At 37.7% G+C, this 27,783-nt stretch overlaps 1 long non-coding RNA gene across 1 annotated transcript in view; it reads right to left on the bottom strand.

Annotated features, from left to right (window-relative positions):
- Positions 1 to 27,783, bottom strand: part of LOC309796436 — a 144,379-nt gene that overhangs the window by 76,993 nt on the left and 39,603 nt on the right. The window contains exon 2 of the long non-coding RNA XR_014292457.1: positions 27,599 to 27,690. This is a non-coding gene — a long non-coding RNA (uncharacterized lncRNA). The remainder of the gene's footprint in view (positions 1 to 27,598; positions 27,691 to 27,783) is intronic.

Raw genomic sequence — 27,783 nt, 5'->3', positions numbered from 1 at the left:
TCCCTGTCACTTACGCAGAGTAGTGTTCCACTTATAAATGTTGTCTATAGTACCAGGCTACTCGGACTTTCCAGGTTTCCTCTCCAATGTTTAAGACAGATCCTCTGCTTCAATCTATGCAAAGGGTCACTATTTCCAGAGCCTCTTTCATGCATCACTACCTCTCAGCTGCCTTCACTTTTTTAGGCTCCTAAAATTCCCTTCTTACCTCCTTTCCATCTATTGATACTTAAATTCTATTTTTCAAGTTTCACACTTCACTTTATGATGCCAATATAGTGTTAACTTGTTTTATGTATGTATGTATGTACGTAGTTACTTACTGAATAGATCACTTATTTACTATTGGTTGCTTTGTTCTGAGTTTCACAAAGGTATATATTCCTGTAACTGCCACCAGAATAAAGATACAGAAAAATCCCATCACTGCTAAAAACTCCTTCCTGTTGCACATTTGTAAACACTCTTGCTATCCTTAATATCTGGTAGCCACTAATCTGTTCTCAATCCCTATAGTTTTGCTTTGCTTAGAAGGTCATATAAATGAAATTATATAGCATGTAGTCTTTTCAGAATGTCTTCTTTCACTCATCATAATGCCTTTAAGATTCATCTAAATTGTCACGTGTATTAATGGCTTGCTTCTTTTTGTGAGTAGTATTCCAGTACGTGGATTTACCATGGTTTATTTATCCATTCACTCTTTAAAGGACTTCTGTATGTCTCCAGGTTTTGGCAATTATGACTAGAGTTGCTATAAACATTTGTATACAGGTTTATGTGTAAACATATTTTCATTTTTCTGGGATCATTACCTGGGTGTGAGACTGCTGGGCAGGGCTATGCTGAGACACACAGGAGCCAGAGGCCTAAGGGATAATCAGTAACACTGATCCTTTCTCTAGTTCAAATTTTCATGTTTTGTTCTTTATGTATTTTGGCATTAATTTTGATATTTTAAAATATTATATTAAAATAATATTTATTGCAATTACTGCGTTTTTTGACATGCCCTTAAATTTTGTTCTTCAGATGAATGCCTCACTTGTTTCACTCTAGTTTTGACCCTATTTCTGGGTAAGTTTACGTTTAATTTTATTAAAAAACTGTTATCCAGAGTGGCTTTATCATTTTGCATTCTCACCATTAAGTGTGGGAATTCCAGTTGCTCCACATCATTCCCAGTACTTGGTATTGTCAGTTATTTAGATGATGATGGTGGTGGTGATTTTAGGCAGTCTAATAGGTATGTAGGGGTTATTCCTTGTGGTTTTACTTTGTATCTTCCCTAATTATTAATGACAGTGAACTTCATTTGATGCGATTATTTGCCATTCATATATTTTCACTGGTAATATATTTTTGATGATTTTTGTGTCAACGTTCATGAAAGATATTGGTATTTATTTTACTTTTCTTATACTGTCTTTGGTTTCAGTATCAGGATAATTATGGCCTTATAAAATGAGTGGGAAAGTTTTCCCTCCTCTTTTTTTCTGGAAGAGATTTTGTAGAATCTGTGTTATTTCTTCTTCGAGTCTGACGAGTTCACTAGTGAAACTATCCAGCCTTAAGTATTCTGGGGGTGGGGAAGGATGTTTTTATTACTAGAAATTAAATGGCTGTAATAGATAAAGGGTCCAGCTTCATTCTTTTACCTGTGGATATCTAGTTTTCTCAGTACCACTTGCTAAAGGGACTATTTCTTTCCCAGTTGTGTGTTCTTAGCACCATCGTTGAAGATCAGTTGACTGCAAATGAGTGTATTTATTTCAGGGCTTTCTATTCTGCTCCACTGGATCATCCTTTTTAAAATCAATTCTATCTGCCTTTTAATCGGTGTGTTTAAATCCTTTTAATTTAATTACTGATAAGTTAGAGTTTATATGTCATTTTGCTATTTGTTTCTTGTATGATTAATATCTCTTTACACTCCATTCTTCCATACTGTTCTGTGTTAAATAGATATTTTCTAGTGTACCATTTAAATGTTGCTGTTTCTCCTACTATGTATTTTTGAGCTATTTTCTTAGTGGTTGCCCTAGGGATTATTATCAACATCTTAATCTTTATCAATGTAGTTTGGATTAATACCAATTTAATTTCAATACTGTACCAAAAAATTGCTTCTGTGTACCTCCATTTCCCCTCCTTTCTGCTGTTATTGTAATAAAAATTTATAGATTGTGTGCCCATTAGCAAAGATTTATAATTGCTTTATGTGGTGTCTTTTAAATGAGATAGGAGAAAAAATTAAAATACAAAATACATTTATACAGCATCTTATATTTGACTGTGTATGTACGTTTACCAGTGTTCTTTATTTCTTCACGTGGATTCAAGGTACTGTTCAATGTCCTTTCATTTCAGCCTGCATGGAACCCCACCCCCACCCCCCAGGCCATTAGTATTTCTTATAGGACATGCCTGCTAGTGACGGGTCTCTGTTTTTGTATATCTGGGGATATCTTAAATTCTTCATTTTTGCAGGGTAGATTTTCTGGAAATAGAATTCATGGTTTACAATCTTTTGTTTCTTTTATCACTTTGAACACATCATCCCATTGTATTTTGGCCTCTACTATTTCTGGTGAAACATTAGCTATTCATGTTATGTTAAAACCCTTGTATCTGATGAGTCAATTCTCTCTTGCTGCTTTCAAGATTCTGTTTTGTCTTCTCACAATTTGATTGTGATATGTCTAGGTGTAGATCTCTTTGTGGTTTTTCTAGTTGGAGTTTGTTGATAACAGGATATGTTTCCATTTTACTATGTCTTTTAAAATTCTTTCACGGATGTTTTGTAGTTTTCAATGTACAAGTCTTTTACCTCCTTGCTAAATTTGTTGTTAGTATTTTATTATTTTTGATGCTATTGTTAAGGAATTTTTTTTCATTTCCTTTTAGGATGATTCATTGTTAGTGTTTGATAATCTTTTTTAGTTCAAATATATCCTTGTTGATTTTCTGTTTACCATATTGATTACTGAGAGGGTGTTGATGTAGTCTCCAAATATAATATGAATTTGTCCAAGTCTCCTTTCCATTTTATCAATTTTTGCTTCATGTATTTTGAAGCTCTGTTTTTAGATGTATACACATTTTATATTATTATGTCCTTGGTGAATTAACCCTTTTTTGTTATGCAATGCCTTTGGCTACTTTGTCTGATTTTAATATAGCTATTCCAACCAAGTTTAATTTAATTAGTTTTTACCTTTTGCATGGTACATTCTCCTTCTATTGTTTTACTCTGATCCTACATATAGCATTATGTTTAAAGTGGATTCCTTATAGATAACATGTTTTAGAATTAATTCCAACAATTTCTGTCTTTTAATTGGTCTGTTTAGATATTTTACACTTATATAATCACAGTATTTGAACTTAGGTCTAGCATTTTAATATTTATTTTGTTTGATCCCTCAGGTGCTACTGGTTGTGGTGATCATGGAAGTGGTGGTCGTCTTCTCCTTCCCTTCCCCTCCCCCTCCTCCTTCTACTCCTCTTCTTTCTTCTTTTCTTCTGTGTTTCCCATTTCTTGCCTTCTTTTAGATTAGTTGAATATTTTAGTATATCCTTTTATATTATATATAAAAATATATAATCCTTTTCACTACATATTTTTGAAGAAAACACTACTAGTTTCTCTAGAGATTACTTTATGCATTTTACTTTTCATAATCTCCATAGAATAGTTTACCACTTCAACTGAAATACAGATCCCTTACCACAATATACATCCCTTCACTCTTCCCCTTTATATTGTAGCTGCATATAAATTACATCTACAGACATTTAACACTACAGCAAGCACAGTGGTAACTTCTGCTTTTAACAATAATACATGTTTTAAAGAACTCAGAAGGAGAAGAATTGTCTATTACATTTACCCAGATATATACCATTTCTGTCACTTTTCCTTCATTCATAATGTTCCAATTTTCTCTCCTGTATCTTTTTCCTTCTTTTGAAAAATTTCTTATAGCATTCCCTTAGTTTCCTTCATCTGAGAATGTCTTTAATTGAGCTTAATTCCTGGCATTTATATTTTATGGATACAGAATTATGAGTTAACATTTATTTTCACTCAGCACTTCATAAATATATCTGCACTGCCTTTTGACCTCCATGGTTTCTGATGAAAAGTTTACAGTCTTTCAAATTGTTATTCCCCTACATGCAATGCATCAGTTTTCTATGGCTACATTTAAGACTTTTTATTTTCATTTAGTTTTCAGCTGTTTGATTATAAATTTTCCTGGGCATAGGTTTCTGTGGGTTAATTCTGCTTAAGATTTGTTGAGTTTTGGAGCCTGTAAGTTTTTGTATTCCTCCCAATTTGTAAAATTTTCAGGCATTACTTCTTCAAATGTTTTATGAAGCAAACTCTTTTTCCTTTCCTCCTAGGACTTCAATGACACAAATGTTAGATGTCTTTGTGTTGCCCTGCATGTTTTGGAAGCTCTGGTTTTTGTTTGTCAATTTATTTCTCCTTGTTATTCAGACTGGACAATTATTATTGATGTATCTTCAAGTTCACTGGTTCTTTACTCTGTCATTTCCATCCTGTTCGAGGACTTTGAGTGAATTTTTGTTACTGTTTTCTTGCTTTACACCTACTTGCATGTTGAGATGTCTTGCCTTTAAATTCATTTCAAAAGTATCTTCTCTTACTTATAGTACAGTTATAATGGTTGCTTTAAACTCTTTATTAGTTTCAACATTTGTTTCATGTCAGTATTGGTTTCTGTTAATTGTCTTTTCCCTTGAAAGTTTTTGAAATTTTCCTGTTTCTTTTATGTTAAGTCATTTTAGTTTTTATCCTGGACATTTTGAATACTATGTTATCAGTCTATAGGTCTAGTTTAATTTCTATAGAAATTGTTTCCATTTTAGTAGGATGTTTTATTTCAGTATAGACTGCAACTTCCAAACTGTATATGGACTGATAGTCTTAGGTCAGTTCATTTTTCAAAGTGTCTGCAGTGATCTTCAGTTCTATATACCACCCAATGGACAGTCTGGACCTGGCTGGTCATCTATCCCATAGTACAATCTAAAAGCCTTTGATATACTGTTTATAATCATACTGAAATGATAGCATTTCTGTAGTGAGTCCTTGAGTTTATACCAAACTTTGTGTCACTGCTTTGTTGAACTCCTTCCTCACTATCATTTCCCAGCTCGAAGTGGCCACCTTCTGTGGCTGTCTAGTTAGAAACTTGGGCTCTTTCATACACTTCTATTGTTGTGTCTACCTCTGTTTCCAAGGACTGGGAGAGGAGAGTGAGGGAAAAGCAATGGGGATTTTCCCCATAGTCTTGGTATCACATTTCCTCTGGTCACAGAGAAAGGTTCCCTTCCTTCTGAGTTGTAAGGCCTGTCTTGTGCCAATGATCTCACCATTGCCACCTCCTTTGCTGCCCTGGGATTGTATGGGTGATAGAAAAGAGTGGTAAAAAAACTAAAATAAAACTTCACATCTTCTCCACTTTTTCTAACCCTCAGTGGCACTCTTGCTCATTTCTTGGACAAGAAAAAGAGAGGATTCCTTGGAGCTATTTCTGTTCAGAAGTGCTGCTTAATTCTGGGTTTTTGGTTGTCTTTGGCTCCAGGGTTAAGCTTAATGGAGTCAAAAAACAAATAGCAAACTCTATTACTTTGAGTTTGGGTTTCCTACCCCAATTTACCTGCTATAATTACTTTTCAGATTATTTCAGTAACTTCTTAATGAACTCAGGGTTTTTAGTTGCATTCAGTTGGAGTACAGGTTTGAATCTACTTATTTCATTATAACTGAAATGAAAACTTTCTTTTCTTTTAATGACTATGACTTATATCCTCAGCCAGTTAGAAACATTCCTTAGGCAACAGATACAATTTCTCTTTGTAGTTTAATCACTATCTTTTGTAATCTTAGATCTATTATTTGAAATCAATACATGAAAAATAATTTAGAAATAATTCATTCTTTGATTTATTCAACAAAATTCCAAGGTAAAAGTTCTACTTAGTCAAATAGGATATAATTTTAATATTAGAAAAATTTGCTATATTTATGTATAAGAAACACAAGATGTCACTCTCCTTTAATATCAGAAAATAAACCAAAATCAAAACTATGATATGGCCATCAATTTAAAGAACTATGCAATTTTTTATGTTTTAAAAAATGTCCGTAAGTTATTGACTTATAGTGGGTCATCAATAGATGTTAATTTAGTTGAGGTACTATGCTAGTTAGTAAAGACAAATACAAAGAAGATGAAGCTTTGTGAAAATCAGACAACAAGAAGGAAGAATAATAATTATATGTATTACTCTTTGTGTTATCACTATTGTTGTATAACAGACGGCTAAAAACTTTGTGCCTTGAAGAGAATTGTTCTATTATGTTTATTTATTCTGTCAGGAGTTTGAACAGAGAGTGCAGATGGCTCATCTCCCATCCACCATGTCTGGGGTTTCCACTGGGAAGACTGAAAGGCTGGCAGTGACTTGACGATTGGGGCTGAAGTCATCTGGATGTTTGTTTACTCACATATCTGCTGGCTGATTCTAGCTGTCAGCTGGGATTTTAGCATCTACCACATCATCACCTGTGGCCTCCCCATGTGACCCAGGCTTCCTCAAAGCATGGAAGCCTTCAGGTAGCCAGACTTCTTACATAGTGTATCAGAGTTCTATGAATATCTCAGGATTTAATTTCCTTTTACTACTCAGCCTCAGAAATCACATAGCATCATTTTACCATACTTTATTTGTCAAAATAGTCACAAGGTTGCCCAGATTCAAGGGATGTAGTCTTAGACTCTTCTTCTCAAAGGATGAGGTGCCCAAATCGTACTGTGCAAGAGCATGTTGAAAGATTATTACAGCCAGCTTTGGCAAAAATAATCTGCTACAACTCCACAGAATGTGAGCTCCACTGGGTTTATATATTGTTCATATTTGCAAACTCACCACCTACTTTCTCAATATATTCTTTCAGTCAACAGACATTTAAAGCTCAGGTTTGAAGATTAAATAGTTGTTCGCAAGGCATATATAGGAGGATGATGAAGGAATTTCAGGATGAGAGAACAGTGTGTACACATGACATAAGATACATGAAACAATATGTTCTATTTGAAGAACCACAAAGAGTTCTAATTATTGGAATTTATTTACCACAATGAAACTGGGAGCAGATGAGCCTGGATAAGTTTTCATTGAGAAGTCCTTAACAACATGAGTATATGGGCCCCCAGAGTCTATGATTAGCTCACTTTTCAGGCCTGGTAAGAAGGCAACTGATTTTGGCAATATTCTTCATTCATTTATTCAATAAAGAACTATTATGCACACTCCTGTTCTAGTCCTCTGTACCCATAAGATCTTTGTTACAGCTACAGCAAATATTACCTGTTATCATATTTATTTCTCTCACTGACAAGAATATGAGTTCCTAGAGCACAAGACCTAACACCCAGTAGAATAAATGACTCATATTAAGATTTGGGAAATATTGATTAGTCAGTTCACAAATAAAATTATGAAATTAGAATGAAGAGATCATTCTTGAGGATCAACCTAATCAGGTATTTAAAAATCACAAAAGGAAGAAAACATACATATATCCTATATTTATACACAGTTTATAACTTTTTCATATATTTCAATTCTTTCTGCTCTATAGATTCAGTATATATCTGGGTACTTGTTGATTTTTTAAAAACTATTTTATAAATTGTAAATTAAAAATGGCTATTTGGAACTGCAAGAATGCTGTAAGTGGGTAAGATTTCTCTGCACCTTGAAAATCTTCACAGCAAAATGAACATGTGATCAACTTTCTGTGTGCTTTTAGAGGAGAGCAACAAAAATGAGGCAATTTCACTGGTGAGATGTAATTTGCTGGTAGACATTTGACAGCTGTGTGGAACCTTAATATTCCCCCCAAAAGTATAATCAAGTCTGAATCATTGTGGTTACCTGAGAAAAAGGAGACCATGGTGGAAGAATGTCATTTCTTAGGTTAAAAAATCATTCATCTATTTGAGAAGTATTTAAAGTTATTAGTCTTTGTCATTATTAAAGAACAGGATATAAATATTAATTTAGATTATAGTAGGAATTATGTTAATTTTTTTCAAAAAAATACTTTGGATCAATTTATACAACATGCGACAATCAGAACCTCAAACCATAAGATTTTTCTCAAAAATAATGGGTAATATTTAGAACAGGCAAATATATATGAATAGATAATAAGGCATAACTTTTTGTGTGTGGTAACAGGTCTCAACTTGTTTGGGTTAAGAAATGAGAAAAGCAATTACATTATAGGTCACTTGGCAGGTCATAAGTCATGGGAGGTAACTTCCTTGTGCTGATAATAAAAAATGGCAGGAAGCAAGACAGAGCAGTAACAACTATTATCCATATTGCTTAAGTTAACTGTCTTGCTGATGGGTTTATACTCAGAATGGTTACTACCCTCTGCCGTTAGTTCTACCCCATAAGGAAGAACTTAATTATGTAGAAATCACAAGTATTTGGAAAAAATGGCCGTAACAATAAGGAAGAAAAATCTGGATATTTTGAAGCATGTAGCTTCAACACTGCTGCTCAGAGACATATCAATAATTGATTCATTCTGAATTGTGCATTGTAAGAAGGTCACTGAAAAGTTCTAAGGCATCTAGAAACACGTCAAAAGCAGAATAAGGAGATTTAAAATCATCTTGCCCAGGTTCGGCAGAAGAAAAAATTTTTAAAAATTGTCCTGTGTGAGCCATTAATTATTTTGTCATTCATTAATTTAGTCAATCAATGTATTAACTACATATCATACAAAAAATGTGAAAGTTTAACTGTGATAATTAAGACAAGAAGTGAACGGTGCTCTGAATACATATAATAAGGAAATTTGGTTCCTCCGTGTAAACTCTACCAGGAAAAGAGATTTGAGGGTTGTAGAGAGGTAAGAAGGCGAAGGAAGAGGAGAAGACTGCAGGCAGAAAAAGCCACATGGGCAAAGGTCCTTTGGTGGGGAGAGAGCAGGACACGGACATGGGACCACTGAAGGCCAGTGTGACTGAGAGAACGAAGCTAAGGAAATGTCAAAGGCAGCAAGTTGCTGGAGAGGCCAGTCAGAGCCAGATGGTGCAAAGATGCAAAGAGTGTTCTCGGGAGTCAACACACATTGGAGAAAGAAAAAAATGCAGGATTTAGCAGAGGGAGAAATTGCTCTGTGATGCAAACCCAACAAAGATTCATCCAAGCTCTTAACTCTTCTAATTTATCCCAGTTTGGAGTAAGAAGGCCTCGTTTTTCTCTTTCTCCCTTGGCTAGTCACTAGCAGGTAGTCTCCCAAGGAAGGAGGGGTGTCTTTGGATAAAGTAGCTCTCTTCAGATGAGGGCACTTCCTGGAGAGGCCTGACAGCTTTGTGCTACATTCTCACCAGCTGGGGGAGTAAGTCCTTCATTCATGAAAGGTGACCCGGGCAGAACATCAGTGTCCCCGGCACCTACTGATTTCTACTCATTTCTCAGGTCTCAACCTAAATGTTGTTTCTTTCTGGAAGCATACTGGAGAGCTAGAAGTATGTTCCTATAACACCACCACACCATCATTCTCTTTCATAATGATCCATGTTGTTGTCCTTACTTGTGTAATGTCTGCTATCATCATGCACTTGGGTTCGATGAGGGTAGGAACCATGGTCACCCTGGTTCAACCACTGTATCCCCAACAACCAACACAGTGCGAAGCATGTAAGAGATGCTTAATAAGTATACCTAGAAAGAATGAAAATCCCCAAGCACTTTGGTTTCCACAATAAGGTAACAAACAAGTTGGTGATGCTAATTGTTAAATATAAATCTGCCTTGAATATAAATCTGCCTTGAAGTACTCCTGGGAAAAAAAGAGAGCCTTGGTATATTTCTTGGGTTTCTGGGAATTTACTGACATACATAATTAATGACTTTTTCTAATCAGAGATTTTGAAAAACTTCAAGTATTTTTTAAAAAGCAGTTGTATGTTTGTTTTGTTTTATGTTGTGGCAACCCCTTATCCTTATTTACTGGATAAAGCCAGTACATCTATATATATGAAGTCTTTTCAAAGTATATTGTTTATCATAAACAACAGGATTTTTTAATGGGTTAATCAGCTCCAACGAAACACAGCTATGGGCATGAATGAGAGCTCTGCTCCTTCACTAATTGATGAAATGTTCTGCATAACTTTCCCAGTTTGTTCAGGTGGAAAATATTCCCTTTGCAATCAGGAGTGAAAAAATGAATTTCTACTTATTTGGCAGTCAGTAGATTGTACTATACTTGTTTACTCTGAGAAATTTGCCTCTTGGGTAAAAAATCGATTTTCCTCCATTCAGTTCTGTATGTTCATCTGGCCTACATAACACTTGGGATTTTGTTCAGAGCATTTGCTAGTAGGAGTGTATTTTAGATGTTCTATATCACAAGTTTCTAGTGTAGGTGAAAATTAACTAAACATATACCAGATATATTCCACCTAAAATATAATAAAATAAACTGATTTCATAACTTTTATGGGTCTTTAACAAGTAAAATTTTCTTTATTCTTTCCTGGTTGTAGAAAATAATCCATAGAGTTCAGAGTAACTGAGCTATTATATTGTGTCCTTGTTAATTAATCATCCTGTAATAGTATACTGCATGTAATTTGATGAAAACAGAGCAACCAAATAATTTCTATTAAAATAACACAAGTTCCATCCTCTATTGCCTCCTTGTGATTGCTTCTGACAGATAAAACTAAGTAACTCAATCATCAGTGATAAGAGATTACAATCAACACAAGTCTCAAAATTCTGGTTGACACAAAGGAAAACTCTCAATAAAGATTTGAAATGAAATGTTTTTTTCTGCAAGAATGCTATCGTGATTATTTTTAAGTTGAAAAGAATTCATTAGTCTAATTTGCCTTTAAATGTGACTGGGAACTCTGCCTGGAGTTAGTTAACTGGAGACATAGAACACAGGCCCATATTTAGGTTCAGAAAGAAGATGAGGAAGAACGGGGGCATATCACATCCTACTGAATATATAATTTAATTCAGATTCCAGTAAGACTTGCTTTCAATTTGGGGGGGTATCATCCTAATTTTGATAGACTCTACTGTAGTAGTAATAATACTGATGTTAATATTTTACAGATATGCTGAACGTATTTTCTATGATAAAAGTGATAATTTTGAATCCATGTTTTGATCAGTTTTTTCAGAGTAATAAATTAGCAGCTCAACTTTTGCTTTCTTTATTCTCCTACATTTATTCATTTCTTCTCAATCCAATTCTAAGTTGACTTTCGGATTACCTTTCTACATTCCCTAAGCCTTTAAGAGAACACTAAGACAATTACAAATTCATTTCTTCAAATTGGCATTTGGTTTAATTTTATATTTTCACTGAATATCTTCATGTTTTTAATGTCCTTGTGGTAGCTTAGTTACGGGTACCACTGGAAAATATATGACACAAGATTCAGTTTCTGATGTAATAACGTCTGCTTCCTTATGCCCTTGGTATCTTTTTAAGAGAATAAAAGAAGCAAGTATGACAAAATATTTGTATGGAAGAAACAAAAAGAAAGCAATAATTTTGTTTCATACTTAATGGCTGAGTTCATTTTTAATTAATATCCCTAATATACTGTGAAGTGTTTGTTTCAAATTAGAAGCAACTTTTATCTTTTATTCTGGGGTATTTTTGTTTTGTTTTGTTTTGTTTTTTGTGTGTGTGGTACGCGGGCCTCTCACTGTTGTGGCCTCTCCCGTTGCAGAGCACAGGCTCTGGACGCGCAGGCTCAGCGGACATGGCTCACGGGCCCAGCTGCTCCACGGCATGTGGGATCTTCCCGGAGCGGGGCATGAACCCGTGTCCCCTGCATCGGCAGGCGGACTCTCAACCACTGCGCCACCAGGGAAGCCCTATTCTGGGGTATTTATGCAAGTGTTCATTTTAAAAACACTCTCCAAAGAAGTATGAAATAGACCTACTTCATTAATTTTCAATAAACATTTTCCTAGGGAAAGAATGCATTTATCAGGAATTCTATGATATCAAATCATATGTCAAAGGAATTAAAAATATGAAAGAAAATTGTTTCTTCTGCCCTGAACTTTGATAATCCTTTTATACTGAGTGAATTACTTAGAATTACCAAGTAATCCAGAGTGCCAGCAGAATATTTTATAAACACTTTAATTTTGTATAACTTTGGCTCTGAGAATGTAATAATGCAAGCCTTATACGTACTGATACTGGTAGACTAAAAAATATTCAGTAGCAAATGGGATTTTCCTCATTAACTACATTCAATGTGTAGGCTTGGGGTGCATTTTTTGTGCATTTTCATTATTGAGGTTCTTTCATAATTAGGGTTGCAATCCCTTGTTGGTCATGTGCACAGTTATGTTAAGGTTTGACTGGCTAACTCTCATGAATGGCAGTTTATGCTGGTCGTTGGCTGCCAGCTCAGCTGGGACTGTCAACAAAAATGCCTACATATAGTCTAATATGCATTCGTCCTTCAGGTAGATGCATTTTACATGATGACTGGTTTCCCATAGAGTATATATCCCAAGAGAACCAGGTAGAAGACACAGGACATTGTCTGACCTAGACACAGACGTTAGGCAGCATCACTTCAGCCACATTCTATTAGTTACAATGAAAAGAAGGAACATAGGGCCCACCTTCCAATAAGAAAAGAGTTAAGGATATGCAGGCCTGCTACAATGGAGTATGCTCACTTTAGTGAAGTTTGGCCCAGGGTTGCCAAAGGTTCTGTGGATGAAAAAGTCTTACTGAGAGGTAGGAAAGGGGGAAGGAGTAGAGGGAGGAGCAGAAAATCTTAAATTTAGGGGCAGAAAAATGAAGTTTAAGGTGAGGGAAGGTCATGTTGAAGGTAGAAAGTTATTGTGGGTAGAAACACATCTTGATAAAAGAGTTGGAAAGAGCAGGAGAGTCTCGAGGCAAATGACAAGGAAAAAGAAGCAGGGGATAAGGAAGGGGAATCCAGGTGAGTCTTGTTCTGTGACCTCGGGCAGAAGCTGACTACCTTATGATATCAGTCTACTTATTCAGAGGTTCTTGGGATGACTGTCTGCTTCTGGCTGTTGTCTGCTTCTGGAACTCCTGATATAGCCTCAGTTTCAGGTCTCTGGTTAGAATACTTCTCCAGTCTGAATAGCTCTTCCTGTATTTCTTTAACTGTGAAACATGAATGCAAGGTTGAACAATTGATAATTTGTCAGGAGTTTTAGCAGAGTAAACTGGAATAAGATCCCTTCCATCTGGGCTCAAGGTGGGTTTTCCAGTGGTGGCATTTCAAGAATACCAGATCACCTATTTGTAAGTCATGTAAAGGATAATCAGGAAATTCTAAGGGGAAGGCAGCCTTCATTTGCTGATATAGGATTGAGTATATTTTATTAACCCTTGAGAGTATCTAAGGATGACAGACTGTGTCAAGATAGAATCTTCTGCAGGCCAAAATGAATAAGGTATCCTCATGGGCCTTCCCATGATAATTTTGAAAGGAGACAGTTTATGCATAGATAGGGGTGAAATTCTGAGAGTCATAAGAGCAAGAGGAAGTTCTCATGGCCATAGTAAGTTCCATTCTTCAGATATTTTAGCTAGTTTGGTCTCGAGGTACTGTTGGCTCTTTCTGTGGTGCCTGATTACTGAGAATGGTAAGAGCAGCGGAGACTTTGACTAATGCATGTTGCCTTTTCAATTTCCTGTATAATTCAGGCAATGAAATGTAATCTTCTGTCACTAGATATAGTAGAGGGGAAGATTCATTCTACAAAAACTTTGGCAACTGATGTTGCTGAAGTATTGTGGCAGGGGACAGCCTCTAACTATTTAGAAAACATGCAGATCAGAGTAGTATACATGGGTAGCCTTGTGCTTTTTGTAATTTGATGTAATCTATTTGCAAATGAAGGAAGGTCTGGTGGGTGAAGATCTACTTCCCTTCCTTGCTCCACAAAGGACACACAGTTTTTCCAGGATTATGCTTCTGTCATATGAAGCAAGTGGCAACTACCTGGTTCAAATAAAAGCTAAATGGCCCAAACTATTGTTTGTCTAATATATCCAGCATTTTGTCCTTTCCGTGGTGAGTCATATCATGTAAGCTATACACAATGACTTGAGCAGTAGACTTAAGAGCCATCCACTGGCCATCTTGGTGTCTCCAAAGCCTATCCAAGTAGACTGAACATCCCACTTTTCCCCATCCAGTTCTTTTTGAGGCTGAAGCTGTTATATGAGTCATGCAGATATCTGTTATTATTTCCTTGGGAGTCATTCTAAAGAATTTGTTTCCCTCAAGGAAAGGTGAATAATTCCACCAGGCAGGGCCTTGAAACAGACTCCAGGGGCATAGTCCCAAGTCGGAAGCCACTTGAATATCTTAGGTGGTATGGGAAGAGGCTGCTAGTTTAGCATATTTATCAGACAATTTGTTTTCCTGGGCCTTGTCTAAGTTTTTTATACTATGCCCCTCAGGTTTTTTTGTTTGTTTTTGTTTTTTCTGTTTTTTTTTTTTTTGCAGTATGCGGGCCTCTCACTGTTGTGGCCTCTCCCGTTGGGGCACAGGCTCCAGACACACAGGCTCAGCAGCCATGGCTCACGGGCCTAGCCCCTCCGCGGCATGTGGGATCTTCCCGGACCAGGGCACAAACCCATGTCCCCTGCATCAGCAGGCGGACTCTCAACCACTGCGCCACCAGGGAAGCCCGCCCCTCAGTTTTAACCATAGCAATATACTGGGGTAATAACAAGACTTCTAAAAGTTCTATTACTTTGGGTCTATTTTTGACTGGGATACCAGCTGTTGTCATGAATCCTTTGTTTCCATAACATATCAAAATCATAAACTACCCTAAAGGCATAGCAGCTGTCAGTATAAATGTTAACCTTCTTTCCCTCTGCTTTTATGCAAGTCTGAGTGATATCAATTAATTCAGCCATCCGAGCTGATTTAACATTTAGCAGGGCTTTATATTCAAGAGATTTGTGTTGATCATTGAGGGCATACCCAACCTGGAAGGTCCCATATTCCTTCTGGAATATGAACATAAATAATGAGATCAACTTGGGGGAAGTTTTCTGATAAATCTAGCCTACAATAAGATAATTATCTGGTATTAGTGAAGCAATCATGGAGGTTCTGTCAGTGGGTAAAGCAAACAGGGTGGCAAGGTTAAGTTTCTAACAGGAATGTATGGTGATGAGTGAGACAAAAAAATAGTAAGTCAAGATGTGGAATAGTACTGTGTATATTCATTAAGAAATTGGGTTTATATACCATGAGGAACACTTACGTCAAGCAGATGACCTAATACTAAATCAGAGGTAGCATGGACAATTTTGGCAGTTGTGGCCACAGCTCACAGGCAAGAGGGCTGCCTCAGCTACTGGGTCTAAGGCCAAGCTACAATACCCCATGGGTCTCTGGTATCCATTAGGCCTCTGGGATAATACTACAATGGCATGACCCTCTCATTCATCAACAAACAAGGGAAAAGGCAGAGAGCAATTGGGAAGTCCAAGGGTGGGAGGTGAAAGCAGAGATCCCATAAGGTTCTCACAAGCATCTTCAGAGAGGAGATTAGAGATTATTGGGTCTGGGGATGACTCCCTAGTCACAGCATAGAGAGGTGAAGCAATCATAGGAAAATTAGGTATCTACACCTTATAATATCCCACAAGACCCCCCAAAATCTCTCAGATGTCATTTTGTTTCAGGGAGAAAAAAGATGTTGGATGGTAAATTCTTGGTCTGTGGAGATAGTTTTTCCTGTGGCTGAGATGTCATGACCAAGATATCAGACATACAGAGAGCATAACTGAATTTTGTCTCTAGACATCTTGTGACCCATTCTTGCTAATGTCTTAAGAAGGTATTCAGTGTCCAGAAGGGACCTGTCATAACTGTCAGAATATATAAGGGAGTCATTTATGTACTGGATTACTGTGGAGTCTCCTGGGATTTTTTTTAACTGTTTCAAATTGACATTTAGGGTATACAAGAGAAGGTAGAGGCCTCGGTAAATTCTTGAGGCATAACAGGCCAGGTATATTGTTGGTTTCCCCAGTGAAGGCAAGCAAGTGTTAGGATTCCTTGTGAAAGGGAATACAAAAATGCTGAACATAATCAATGACTGTGAAATATTGGGTGCTATAAGGGATAGCAGAGAGGATAGTGTTAGGATTAGGCAACAAGGAAAATCTAAATTTGACAATTTTATTGACAGATGTTAGACCTTGAACTAACTGATATCCTTTCCCATTAGTTTTCTTAATAGCCAAAATGGAAGTATTGCATGGACCAAAAGTGAAGACAAAGTTTTTTGTCTAATAAAGTCTGGAATATTGGGCAAAGCTTCTCAAGTCCTTCTGGTTTTAGATGATATTGAGGAATCCTGGGGAAGAGTGTGAAAGAATATATTTCCACCTTGAGGGATTCTGCATCCTGCATGTGTCCAATATTAGTGGAATTTGTTGCCCATAAATAAGAAGGAGTTTTATCTAACAGTTGATTTAAATCTTCGCTCAAATAAGTGTTAGGTTGAAGGGGGCAAAGAAACTCAGGCAAGTTGGACAAAGCCCTTAGGGGACATACACATGAAGGGGAGGAGTTGAGGACCTGTAGGAAGGAGTCTTTTACAGGCACAATAAATTTTGATACCATAATTCATGAGATGACCCCTCCCTAACAGATTTACTTGGGTGGTAGAACTGAGAAGGAAGTTGTTTTGAGCTTTAAAAGGTCCTGTAGAAATATTAAGAGGTTGCAACAGAAGAAATCATGAGGTAAATTATCAAACCCATCACTGTTAAAGTTTTGGACTCTGAGGAAGGGGGGCAGGAAATGAAGTGATATTAAAAGTGGAACACGCTGCTCCTATATCAATGAGAAACTTGGCGGGGTGCCCTTCAACTTGCAGGGTTATTTTTCTCTTGCAAGTTTAATGATAGTTGAGGACAGTGGGCACTTACTTCCTCCGAGGAGAGTCAATCATGCTCTGATGAGAAAAAGACTCCAGCTTCCCCCTCCTCTTGATATCTAGACAATCCCAGACCCAGTGTCTTTTTTCCTTAAAATTTTGGAAAGTGTCTTGATCAGTGAGAAACTGTGATTTTGCAGCTTGCCATAGATTAAATTTTTCAGGTTTTTCTGACTGTTTTAATTGCAAGGCCATAAGGTTGCATTGTGTATTTATTCTCTGTTTTCAGAAACACTGTTTTCGTAATGCTGGGCTAATGTCTGGACCTCAGATGTGTTTGCATTTTGCCAGTTAATATTTTCCTATAATGTGTCATGGAGCTCTGGTCTGACACCAGTTATGAAGTTTGTGGTCAGAGGCTGTTTGGGAAGTCATTTCTAGCTCTGAATGCCTTTCCATGTTCTCTTCAATCAATGGTGATAGCCATAGTTTTATCTCTTTGTTGTGGAATGCCCCCTAGTAATTTTTCTTTTACTTCCCTCAGTTTCCAATGGGAATCGAGTAGTCTGAGACCTCTGAAGGTCTTTAAAGGTGGGCCTTTTGGCTTTTTAAACCAAAGGGAGGCATCTCCAGGTCCAACCAATAGGTGTATAAGTTGATATAAATTGGGGAATCCAGGAGAACATGTTCCTAGAACAATTCTAAATGGTTCAGTAAATCTTTCCCTTTCCTTTCGGAAGTCAGAGAAGCCCTTGGTAATGGCATGTAATTCAAAGCAAAACCAAGGTCCCTAGGCTTCATGTGCAAAAGATGGGGGCCTTACGAACTTCATGGTTACAGGGAGTTGAAGGGCTGGGGTGTGAATGATGGAGGATATTTTGGGGAAAAGAAGGATTCAGAGGAGAACTAGGAGGGAAATATTTGGGTGCCAAGGGGAAGGGAGTCTAGACAGCTTACTGGGTCAGAAAAACTTTTTCTGTAGAAATTTCAATAGTTTGAGGGAAGCTTGAATTATTTAGCGATTTTTCAGTTTCTTCATACCAAGAGAAATAAGCAGACCACTTTGTGTCCAAGATTTTTGTATCTTTTACTCTAGGGCTCCTTTCAGGTGGATTAATTTGGAGATATCCCAGAAACCCCAGAGGGGCCACTGCAGCTCAAATGAGTGTCTAGTAAACTTTGCCAGGGAGAAAGAAAGTGGATAGTATTAGAGTGTAGTGGTCAAGCATAGAGTTTGAGAAGGGGGGGTGGTTTTTAATAATTTAAGAATATTCCATGTTCTTGACTGATGATATCTTTATGCTTATGGACAGAGAGGCCTAGGACTAGCTTTTATTTGCCTGAGACTCTAATGCAACTTCTAGAGTATATTTGATTCTTAAAATCAATCTGTTCTCACCATGCTTGGATGGATATTTATCTGGAGCACTGGGATTTGGAATCAGATTCACCACTGGATACCAAAATAAGCAAGCAGACTGGAGACAAAAGGCCTTGGTGCATGCTGAGAGGTCTGGTTGTCATGTCTGAGGATCTGATGGTGGTTCCAATCCAGATCCGAGTCACAACACCAAGAAATTGTTAAAGAGAACCAGAGCTAGATACTAGTTAAAGTGGTAAAGACCAATTTTATTCAGAAACTATTGCAATAGGGAAAAAGATAATTCGGTATAGAAATGAAGTCAATTACAAATACAAGTGGGAATTTATAGACAAAGAGCAAGGTGACAGGGTCAGTGGATGAAGAATTAACTAAGAGGAGACATCAAGGGTAGGGGGATTTTTGCTAAATTGACTTAACAGGATTCTTACTGAAGGCAGGCCAAGGTGATGAGATAGCAAGGGTGGAAGATTCTCTCTAAACCAACTTAGCAGGATTCTTTCTAGGATTGGACTCAGCAAGGATGGATGTGGAAGCCCAAGGTAAAGTCCTAGCTGAGAAGAGGGCACAGAGGAACCTGTCTAAAGTTTGGTCAAGGATTGTCTTTGTCACCTCCCTCCAGCTCCATTTCAATAGAAACACCCCTATTCACATCCCTACTCTAGCTTAGTGTTCTGTGAATTTCAGATTCAGACCATTCTGATCTGTAGTAGACTAAAGAACACAGGAGATCTGCCAGCTATCTTTTCAATACCAAAATCACAGAGAAAGCTATTTAGCATCCCTGTTCCATTAGAGGTATCTCCAGCATTAGCTTTGGCAGATGTTGGCAGAATAGGTATCCTGCTGAGCAGTATAATTTAAGGGATATCACACAGAGGAAGGGATAATTTCTATAAATATCTGTCATCACATACTGGGTCTGCAGTTCTTCTTTCGGAGTGTAATATTTTGTATTAAGGTTGTTATTTTAAAAAACTGCTACCCTATTCTCTCCCCCAACCAACCCCCCCCACCAAAACACACACAAACCATTAGTATTTAAAAATAAAAGCTCTATTTCATTTGTTTTATTCATTAGTCTTCTATATAACTTGTTTGAACAAAGGAGTCCATGGCTAAAAATGTAAATCAATAAAACAGAAGTCTTGCAAAACACCAGGTGAAAAAAGGAGAATCTCCTGGAAACCATGCCAACCCCAATTAAAACAGACTGTTGCTGCTATGTAAAAATAATCTTGGTGTAGAATGTGCACAGAACTTTACAAGTTTGAAAAGGTCACAGAGCTGAGGCAGCGCCAACAAAAAGCGAGCAAATGAGCTTTGGAACTAGATCCCGTGGTTTTCAATCAGGGGTCATAATATCCCTCTTAGAGGGTACTTAAAGATTCACGGGGGAGTGTTTGGTTGGGTATTACAGACATTTAAAGCCTCGGAGGAGGAGTATTAAACTTCCCATCCCCATGACTCCAAGATCACTGGGCCTGGTGTTGGGCAGGTAACTTCACTCTACATTGTCTCCCACCTCTACTCTTTCTTGATACTGTCATTTTAAAGACACTGTAATAACTCCCTCTTAGCACCTAGTTCAATGTCACTCCCCTGAACCATCCCTGGCATGGTTCTCCATGACTTCAACATCCCCTGAGATGAGGCATCCAAGTACCATTGCCTCTTGGGCTGTTGTACTCTCTCCACGCTTTCAATAAAAGATCAATTCTTACTCCTCATCTCACTTAACTTGTGTCCATCATCTGGTACCACGTTCACCACTCCTTCTTTCTTGAACCACTGTGCTCATATCACCCTCAAAGCATCACACTTTCTTGGATTTCCTCCTCTGTTACTGCCACTCTTTCTCAAATTCCATCAGTTATCCTTTCTTGTTTCCCTAATTTTGTAACATTGTAATGACCCACGGCTTAACTTCAGACTTTTGTTTTATCCACATTCGCTCTCTAGGTGATTTCACCAGTCTAATGACTTTACCATCTGTACTCTGGAGAAACCAAAAATCCTGCTTGCAGTCTAGGCCTCTTCCCTGAACTTCAGGCTCATATAACCAATTACCTATTCAACATCACTATTTGTATGCTAATATTCATCTTTATCAATAACATGCCCCAAAACAGATTCTTGAATTTTTCCCCAAAGTGATTTTTTTAAAAAGTCCTCCCATCTCAGTAAATGGCAATTTTATTATTGCATTCTAAGAAACTTTGAGCACACTTTGATACTCCCCATCTGATCCATTAGCAAATTTGTCGACATAAGCTACAAAATAGAAACGAAACCCAGCTACTTTTCACCACTACTACTACTGCCATCTTGATCTAATAACCAACATCTTCAGCCTGTATTACTGCAAAGTTTCTTCACTGTTCTTTTTCTACCTAGTCTATTCTTGGAATAGCCAGAGTGATTCTTTTAAAGTATAAATTTCTACTATTTCTTTGACCAGTCCACCTCATAGATTTCTTTCTCCTGTGAGTTCCTAAAATCCTTATTTTCTATAGCATTTATTTAGTTGTTGATATATGGTATCTTTTCAAATTTTAATTGGTTCTTTTTTTACAGGTATTTGTCTACATGGCTCATTTTCCCAAGTAGAATCCAAGCTACTTGAATACAGGAACTATTTGTTACACTTCTATTTGTTACTATCCCCCATTAGGGATATGTAACAAATGTAGGGACTCAGTATATTTGGCAATAAATGAAATAACTAGAGGTAGTACATGCCCTTAATATTCTAGATGGGGATGTCTTAAGTTCTTGCATTTCCAATATTGTGACCATAACTCCAGCATATCATTTCCCCCATAAATTATGGTAACATGTAAGCAAAACAACAAAAAAATCAATCTCTGAAAACTCTCAATGATTCTATAAATATAAGATACAATTTCTGTAAATTGATTGAAACGAATTTTCCCACTTTCATACCCAATCTTATAGCATATTATAACTCTAGTGAGGTTAAAGATGAACTTAGCTGATTGTAATGAAGTGGAAGTAATGATGATAGAGGAATACCTGCTAAGTGTCTCTGGAATTGTACTTCTCTTGAAAAGTTATACATTTCCCGAACTTCAATTAAAATGACTCTCCAATTTTCTTTAATGCTTTGTTTTTTTTCAATTGGATGAGCATATTTTGCATAGACCAGAGCATCCATCAAAGTCATTTCAGAAAACCCCCTAATTTTTTGTTTCCTCACTATAACTGCAGGAGGCCCATTCACATCATACATAACAAGTTGAAGCTACTGCTTCAACACTGCATTATCTAATGCAACCAGCATTTCTGTATTTCTTCTAAAAGTCAAATTTGACTAATTGCTTCGATTTTTATCCTCTCCCGTCATCGGCAATAGCTGACATCTTTAATTTTTGACGTACTTTCAAAATAAAACCCTGATTTATTATTGCATATGGGACGACTAAGACAGAACATTATTTTGCTAGGGTTGCTCAAGGATAGGACAGGCTCAGTGACTTGTTACTTTTCTCTCAGTCTGTATAATTCAAATGTTTGTTTCTATTCAAATCACTCTGCTAGTACAATGTCAGTGCTGCTCATGAATCCCTGAGACTACACAAACCATATCTGTCAGTACTAGGGAACAAACGTGTATAAATTGGGAAGTCAGTTTAAAAGCAGGTATTTAAAAAGATTTGTCTCACAAAGGAAATCTAGATAATTCTATCATTAAGCAATTAGGTCTGAACATCATAATAGCAAAACTATAATAATAACTAATATGCTGGTAGCTGTCTGTGTGACAGGGATCTGTGTAAAACCTGAATTTAAGATTATAGGCTGGATATATATTTATAACACATCTATTTTCGTGAGTCTGGGCTCCTTCTGTTTCTTCTCTCTAGCTCTAAAAGGGAAGGGATTTTTGAGGTCTCCCATATTTGCCATCCTCTTCCCCTTCCCAAGCTGCCTTTGGGGGATGGACATGGCTCTGAGGCCCTGTGAGCTTCCTGAAGAGTCCTCTGTCTGTTCATATTTCTGCCTTCCTCAAGGCCAATGCCACCCCTGCTCAGACTTTCTCATTTGACAGGGGCCAAGGATTCCAGTGGAGCCCGGAGAAGCTTGCATACATGCATAACCACAGAGGAGATGAAACCAAGCATGACCCTGTGGGGCCCTCCCACGTACAAATCCTTTCCATGTCCCCTGTTTCTTGTTTGTAGGAAATAGGCTTCATTCAGCCTCCTTGACCTTCCCTGAGTTCCAAAGGGCAGATTCAAACAGTTGCTAATCAAGGAAGGGAGGGAAAGCAGAAACAAGGGAACAGCAGTCAAGAAACAATAGTGCAATAATTAAAGCAGGATCCTGGTTCCTCCTCAAGGAATATACATAACAGTATCTTTGAGCTCTTCTGCAGCAACTAAGGCCCCTACCCAGGTGGAGGAAGGTAACTTCAGGCTGAGCACAAGATCCCTAGAGCACTGCCCTGTTACCTCACCACTAACCAATCAGAAGAAAGTCTGCACACACTGTAAGATAACAAAGATTCTGACCCCCTCCTCAAATGATTAACTGCAATTAACTTCCCCTTTCTCCCTTTTAAAAACTTCCACGGTCAAGCAGAATCTTCAGAGTTGGGTTTTGGACATGAGTCCACCTTCTCCCTGGTTGCTGACCTCCTAAACAAAGCAAACATTCTTTTCCAAGCAACACTTGTCTCTTGAGTATTGGCTTTCCAGCAGTAAGCAGCTGAACCTCAGTTCCATAATGGAGAGAGTAATGGAACACTGTGCTACCACTGTTAGGTAATGACTTCTCCCCAAGTGGTGATGACTGCATTCACAACCAGCAGGTGCTATTGTGTGTCAAGGGCAGACAACCACATCTGGCCTGGGACTAAATCTCCCAATCCATCAGCCCATCTCACTCATTATCAAGAAAGTATACTTGTAGTTTCTTCTATTCCCCTAGGAAATACAGTTCTAGACCCCAGGCTTCTGTCTGCCCTTCTCCCTCCTGAAAGCCAGTCTAAATCGTCCCCATTTCTGGTTAAAGCTTTCTTCCAAGTTCATTTAAGAGATATGATTGAAATCTGATGTGACAGAAGTTTAATAAATGATGGCTATTACTTTTATTATCCATGCATAGAGCCATTCATCAATGATGTTTTTTTCTCAGTTCCAGGCATAGCCTTAATGTTCTGCTTGGATTTTGTTTAAAAAACAAAATAGCAGAATGTATTAAAGAAGAACAAACTGCATAGCTCACTGATGTCCATTGTTTAAAAAAACAAACCACAGGGGCCAAATGGAGTCACTTGTGCTAAGCCCCATGTCAGCAAACCACAACTTAATACCTAACATAATTGCAGTTTTAGTCTTTACACAAGTGAAATTTTAAACCAGTTAGTCTGGAATTTCCTAATCAACACTAGTGAGGTAATCTGCATGACAGACTCCCACCCTTCCCCCAAAGGAAGGCGACCTTGCCTGAAATAGTCCTTTCTTTTGTTTTTACTTTCTTGCCCCATTCCCTTTCTGCCTTTAAAACTCTTGATTTTGTACAGCTCCTTGGAGCACCTATCTACTTGCTAGATGTAATGCTTCCTGATTCACATATTGTTGAATAAAGCAAATTAGATCTTCAGATTTACTCAGTTGAATTTTGTTTTTTAACACCATAAATATTTTTTTCCTGAAGATCCCGGACTTGGTTTCTGTGCCTCAACTTTAAGAAATACAGAAGAATGGGTCATAGTTTTCTAAAAACAGTTGCTTTTTAGAATTATACCGAATTTTAAGTTTCTGCTATAAATAACACAAAGCTTCCTTATTAATGAAGGGGAAGAAAATATATCACTCCAAAATATGCCTTTTTGGCATGAGGATTACTTTAGGTAATTTGATTACTTTTTAAAAAAAAATAGTAGATACAGGATAAGATCTGAAAACTGATTACAAGTTCCTATTTTGTAAGAGACATTTACATTTATAAGGGAAATGTCCATTTGTAAGGGTGTCTCCCCCTCTGTACCAGGAAGGAAAGGGTGACTCTTACCCTTGTTTACTGTGCTTTTCCTGGTTACCTCCCCAAACTGGCTCCCCACCTCCCACTCCCCACCTCCTGCCACCATCTTCTTTGTCTTTAGCTAAAGATGGTATTTAAGGTGGTGGCCTGGGCCATTTCAGAGTTACCCAGTTTTCCTAGGGCTCTCCCATGTATACAGGAGGTATACATGTTATTAAACTTCTGTTTTTTCTCTTTTTAATCTTTTATTACAGGGTGTCTCAGCCGATAAGCTAGAAGGGTAGAGGGAAAATTACTTTTCCTCCTGCACGTTAACATGTTAATTTTTAAAACTGTTAATAAAGAAGCCTTATTATTCATGAACCTATTATAGAGATGCACTATAGAGCCCATGGGTATCTGAATATAGTTCTGATATCAGTAATTCTTATGTCACTAATACTTATGTACTAGATCTATGGGACTTTTCAGTTCCTAACTTTTTGTAGTTAAGATTTTATTTGTTTAAGTTTCTTGGATATTTTGCATATTTTTCTGTTAGACTGTAAAAGATTGGAAATCACACATAATGAAATTAGTTCAGAGACAGGAAACTTCTTACACCCTGATCATGAAAACATCTCAGCAAAATACTAGGAAGCACTGGGTTACCCCAAGCTACAAACTCTATTCTTAATGACTAGATAACTAGGAAACAAATAAACATTACAACAACATCTCCTGATTGGATCCCTATTACAACTTTAATGGCAACAATTCACTTATACTTTACATACCTTACATTTATCTTTTACATTTTAGAAATGTATGTAAGAAATTTTTGGTCATTTGTTTTTAAATCAATGATTTAAAATACTGCACTAGATTGAGCTTCTTGAGAATGGACACTCTGTCTTATTCATCTCTCATTTATTAGATCATGCATCATTGCCTAGCACTGGTAATGAAATGTTAAAACAATAATAACAATAATGACCATAGTAATATTGGTTAACTCTCGATACTTTTCACGTCAAGCACTAATGTGATGGCTTTACATGGGCTGTTAAGTTCATTTAACAGATGAGAAAACTGAGGTACACATTAAGTAAATGACCTGAAGTCATGCCTCTGGATAGAACTAGGGTTCCAATCCAGGCCATCCATATCCACAGTCCACTATCAAAACCTCGGCCATAATACTCAACACACATTTGCTCAATGGATCAGAGAGTCCCAACATAAATGTCCCCTGTCTCTTTTTCTATGTTTCACTGTGGTACCCATTCTTGAAGGCTGCACTTTACCTTCTACCTACATCTCCCATTACTTTGAATTTTAAGTTCCTTTGTGTACAACCTCCCACACAGTATGCTCCTCCCCTGCTTTATTTGACAAAGAAGTTCCTCAACTTCTTTCACAGTCTTCATCCCAAATGTAATTAACCTTGGCATGAAGATGGTCACTTGAGTCTTAAATGTCACTCACTTCACTTCAGATCATTTTAACCCATCTTCAGGCCCAAGAATTCTCAAGTAGCCTGTAAAGTGCTTCCATCTCAGTTAGCAAATAGAAAGCTAAAGGGAAGTGAGTAAATATCACAATGGAATAGTAGCAAAAACAAAACCCTTATTGAAACTGAGCAGGACCCTGCGGGGCCTTCCTGGGTACCAATCCTTTCCACGGTCCCATTTCTTATTTGTAGGAAACAGGCTTCATCCAGTCTCCTTGACCTTCCCTGAATTCCGAAGGGCAGATTCAAACAGTTGCTAATCAGGGAAGGGGGGAATGCAGAAACAAAGGAGGAGCAGTCAAGAAACAATAGTGCATCCATTAAAGCAGGATCCTGGTTCCTCCTCAAGGAATATATATGACAGATATATCTTTGAGTTCTTCTACAGGAACTAAGGCCCCCACCCAGGTGGAAGATGGTAACTTCAGGCTGAGCACAAGAGTCCTAGAGCACCACCCTGTTACCTCACCACCCACAAATCAGAAGAAAGTCACACACCCTGCAGTCCTCTCCCCAGATTGTGACTAAAAAAACTTCTCCCTCAAAACCATCCTGGAGATCAGGATTTTGGAGCACGAGCCACCTATTCTCCTTGCTCAGCCCTGCCATAAATCTTTCTCTGCTCCAAATTTGAATGCTTCCGTTTGTTTGGCCTCACGGTGCATCGGGCACAGGAACTTGTGTTTGGCAACACTACAATAGCTGTTGTGGTCAGTCATTTTATATATGAATTCACAAATGACTGAATTTTCATATAGGACATTGAGTTCTTCCCACTTTTACAGGGACATTTTTTCTCTGTACGCTATAAGTACGTGAAAAAATCTTTAGGATTCCATTTTGTTACTCTGGGAAGAATAACACCTTTCAGTAATTTAAAAAATGCCTCTTGACTGTTATTCTGTAAGTATCCCATAAAGTAATGAAACCAAGCAGGACCCTGTGAGGCTCCTGGGCACAGAAGCCTTTCTTTGTCCCCTATTTCTTGTGTGTAGGGAATAGACTCCAGCCTCCATGACCTTCCCTGAGTTCCAAAGGGCATGTTTGAACAGTTGCTAATCAGGGAAAGGCGGGGATGCAGAGACAAGGGAGGAACAGTCAAGAAACTATAGTGCAGCCTTGGGGCAGGATCCTGGTTCCACCTCAAGGGATACAATAACAGTAACTTTGAGCTCTTCTGCAGAACTATAACCCCCAACAAATGGAAGATGTTAACTCCTTGATGAAGCATTGTTCATTCTAGAGAGAAGGTCACAGTTGGATAACCTCGAGAACCACAGAAGCTCATCAGGAGACCACCTGAGGCCAGATTAAAGGAATGCAGGCCCTGCACACACCCTGATCTTTATCAGTAACCCCGTCCTTGAACCACTGCTATAAAACTCCTCACCAAATCCCCCTGGGTTGTGACACACAGTTTTGAGGGCACAAGCCTGCTGGGGTCCCCTTTGCCTGGCAAAGCAATACAGCTATTCTTTTCTACTTCACCCAAAACTCTGTATCCGATATTCAACTTGGCACTGATGCACAGAGGCTGAATTTTCGGCGTCAGTAATAAGTATCAGGCTCACAGCAGCTAAGTGCTACTGCAGCAGGATACAGTCTCCAGTCATCAAGGTCTCACAAAGAGAATGGGGTAATGATCAAATCTAACAGGTCAATATTTACACTTTTTTCTAGATTTGCTGAGCAATTCACCACAAACTTCCTACCTGGTAGCGATCTGGAGTTTTGGTAAAGCCTCAGGTTGGAGAACTTCTGCCATTTGACACTGAAGGAACTCTCATCAATGTGGGTTTTAAACCTTGAATGTACAATAGAAAATACAAAGCAACATTAGTACATTAGTAATACAGGGGACTTCTATAAAGGCAATAGTCAAGGATGTTTGATGTCA

This window comes from Mesoplodon mirus, assembly GCF_964341445.2.
Source record: "Mesoplodon mirus genome assembly, chromosome: X".
In the NCBI taxonomy this organism is placed as follows: Eukaryota; Metazoa; Chordata; class Mammalia; order Artiodactyla; family Ziphiidae; genus Mesoplodon; species Mesoplodon mirus.
Note: the sequence above shows the minus strand (reverse complement) of the source record. Positions and strands in the feature narration are given on the sequence as shown.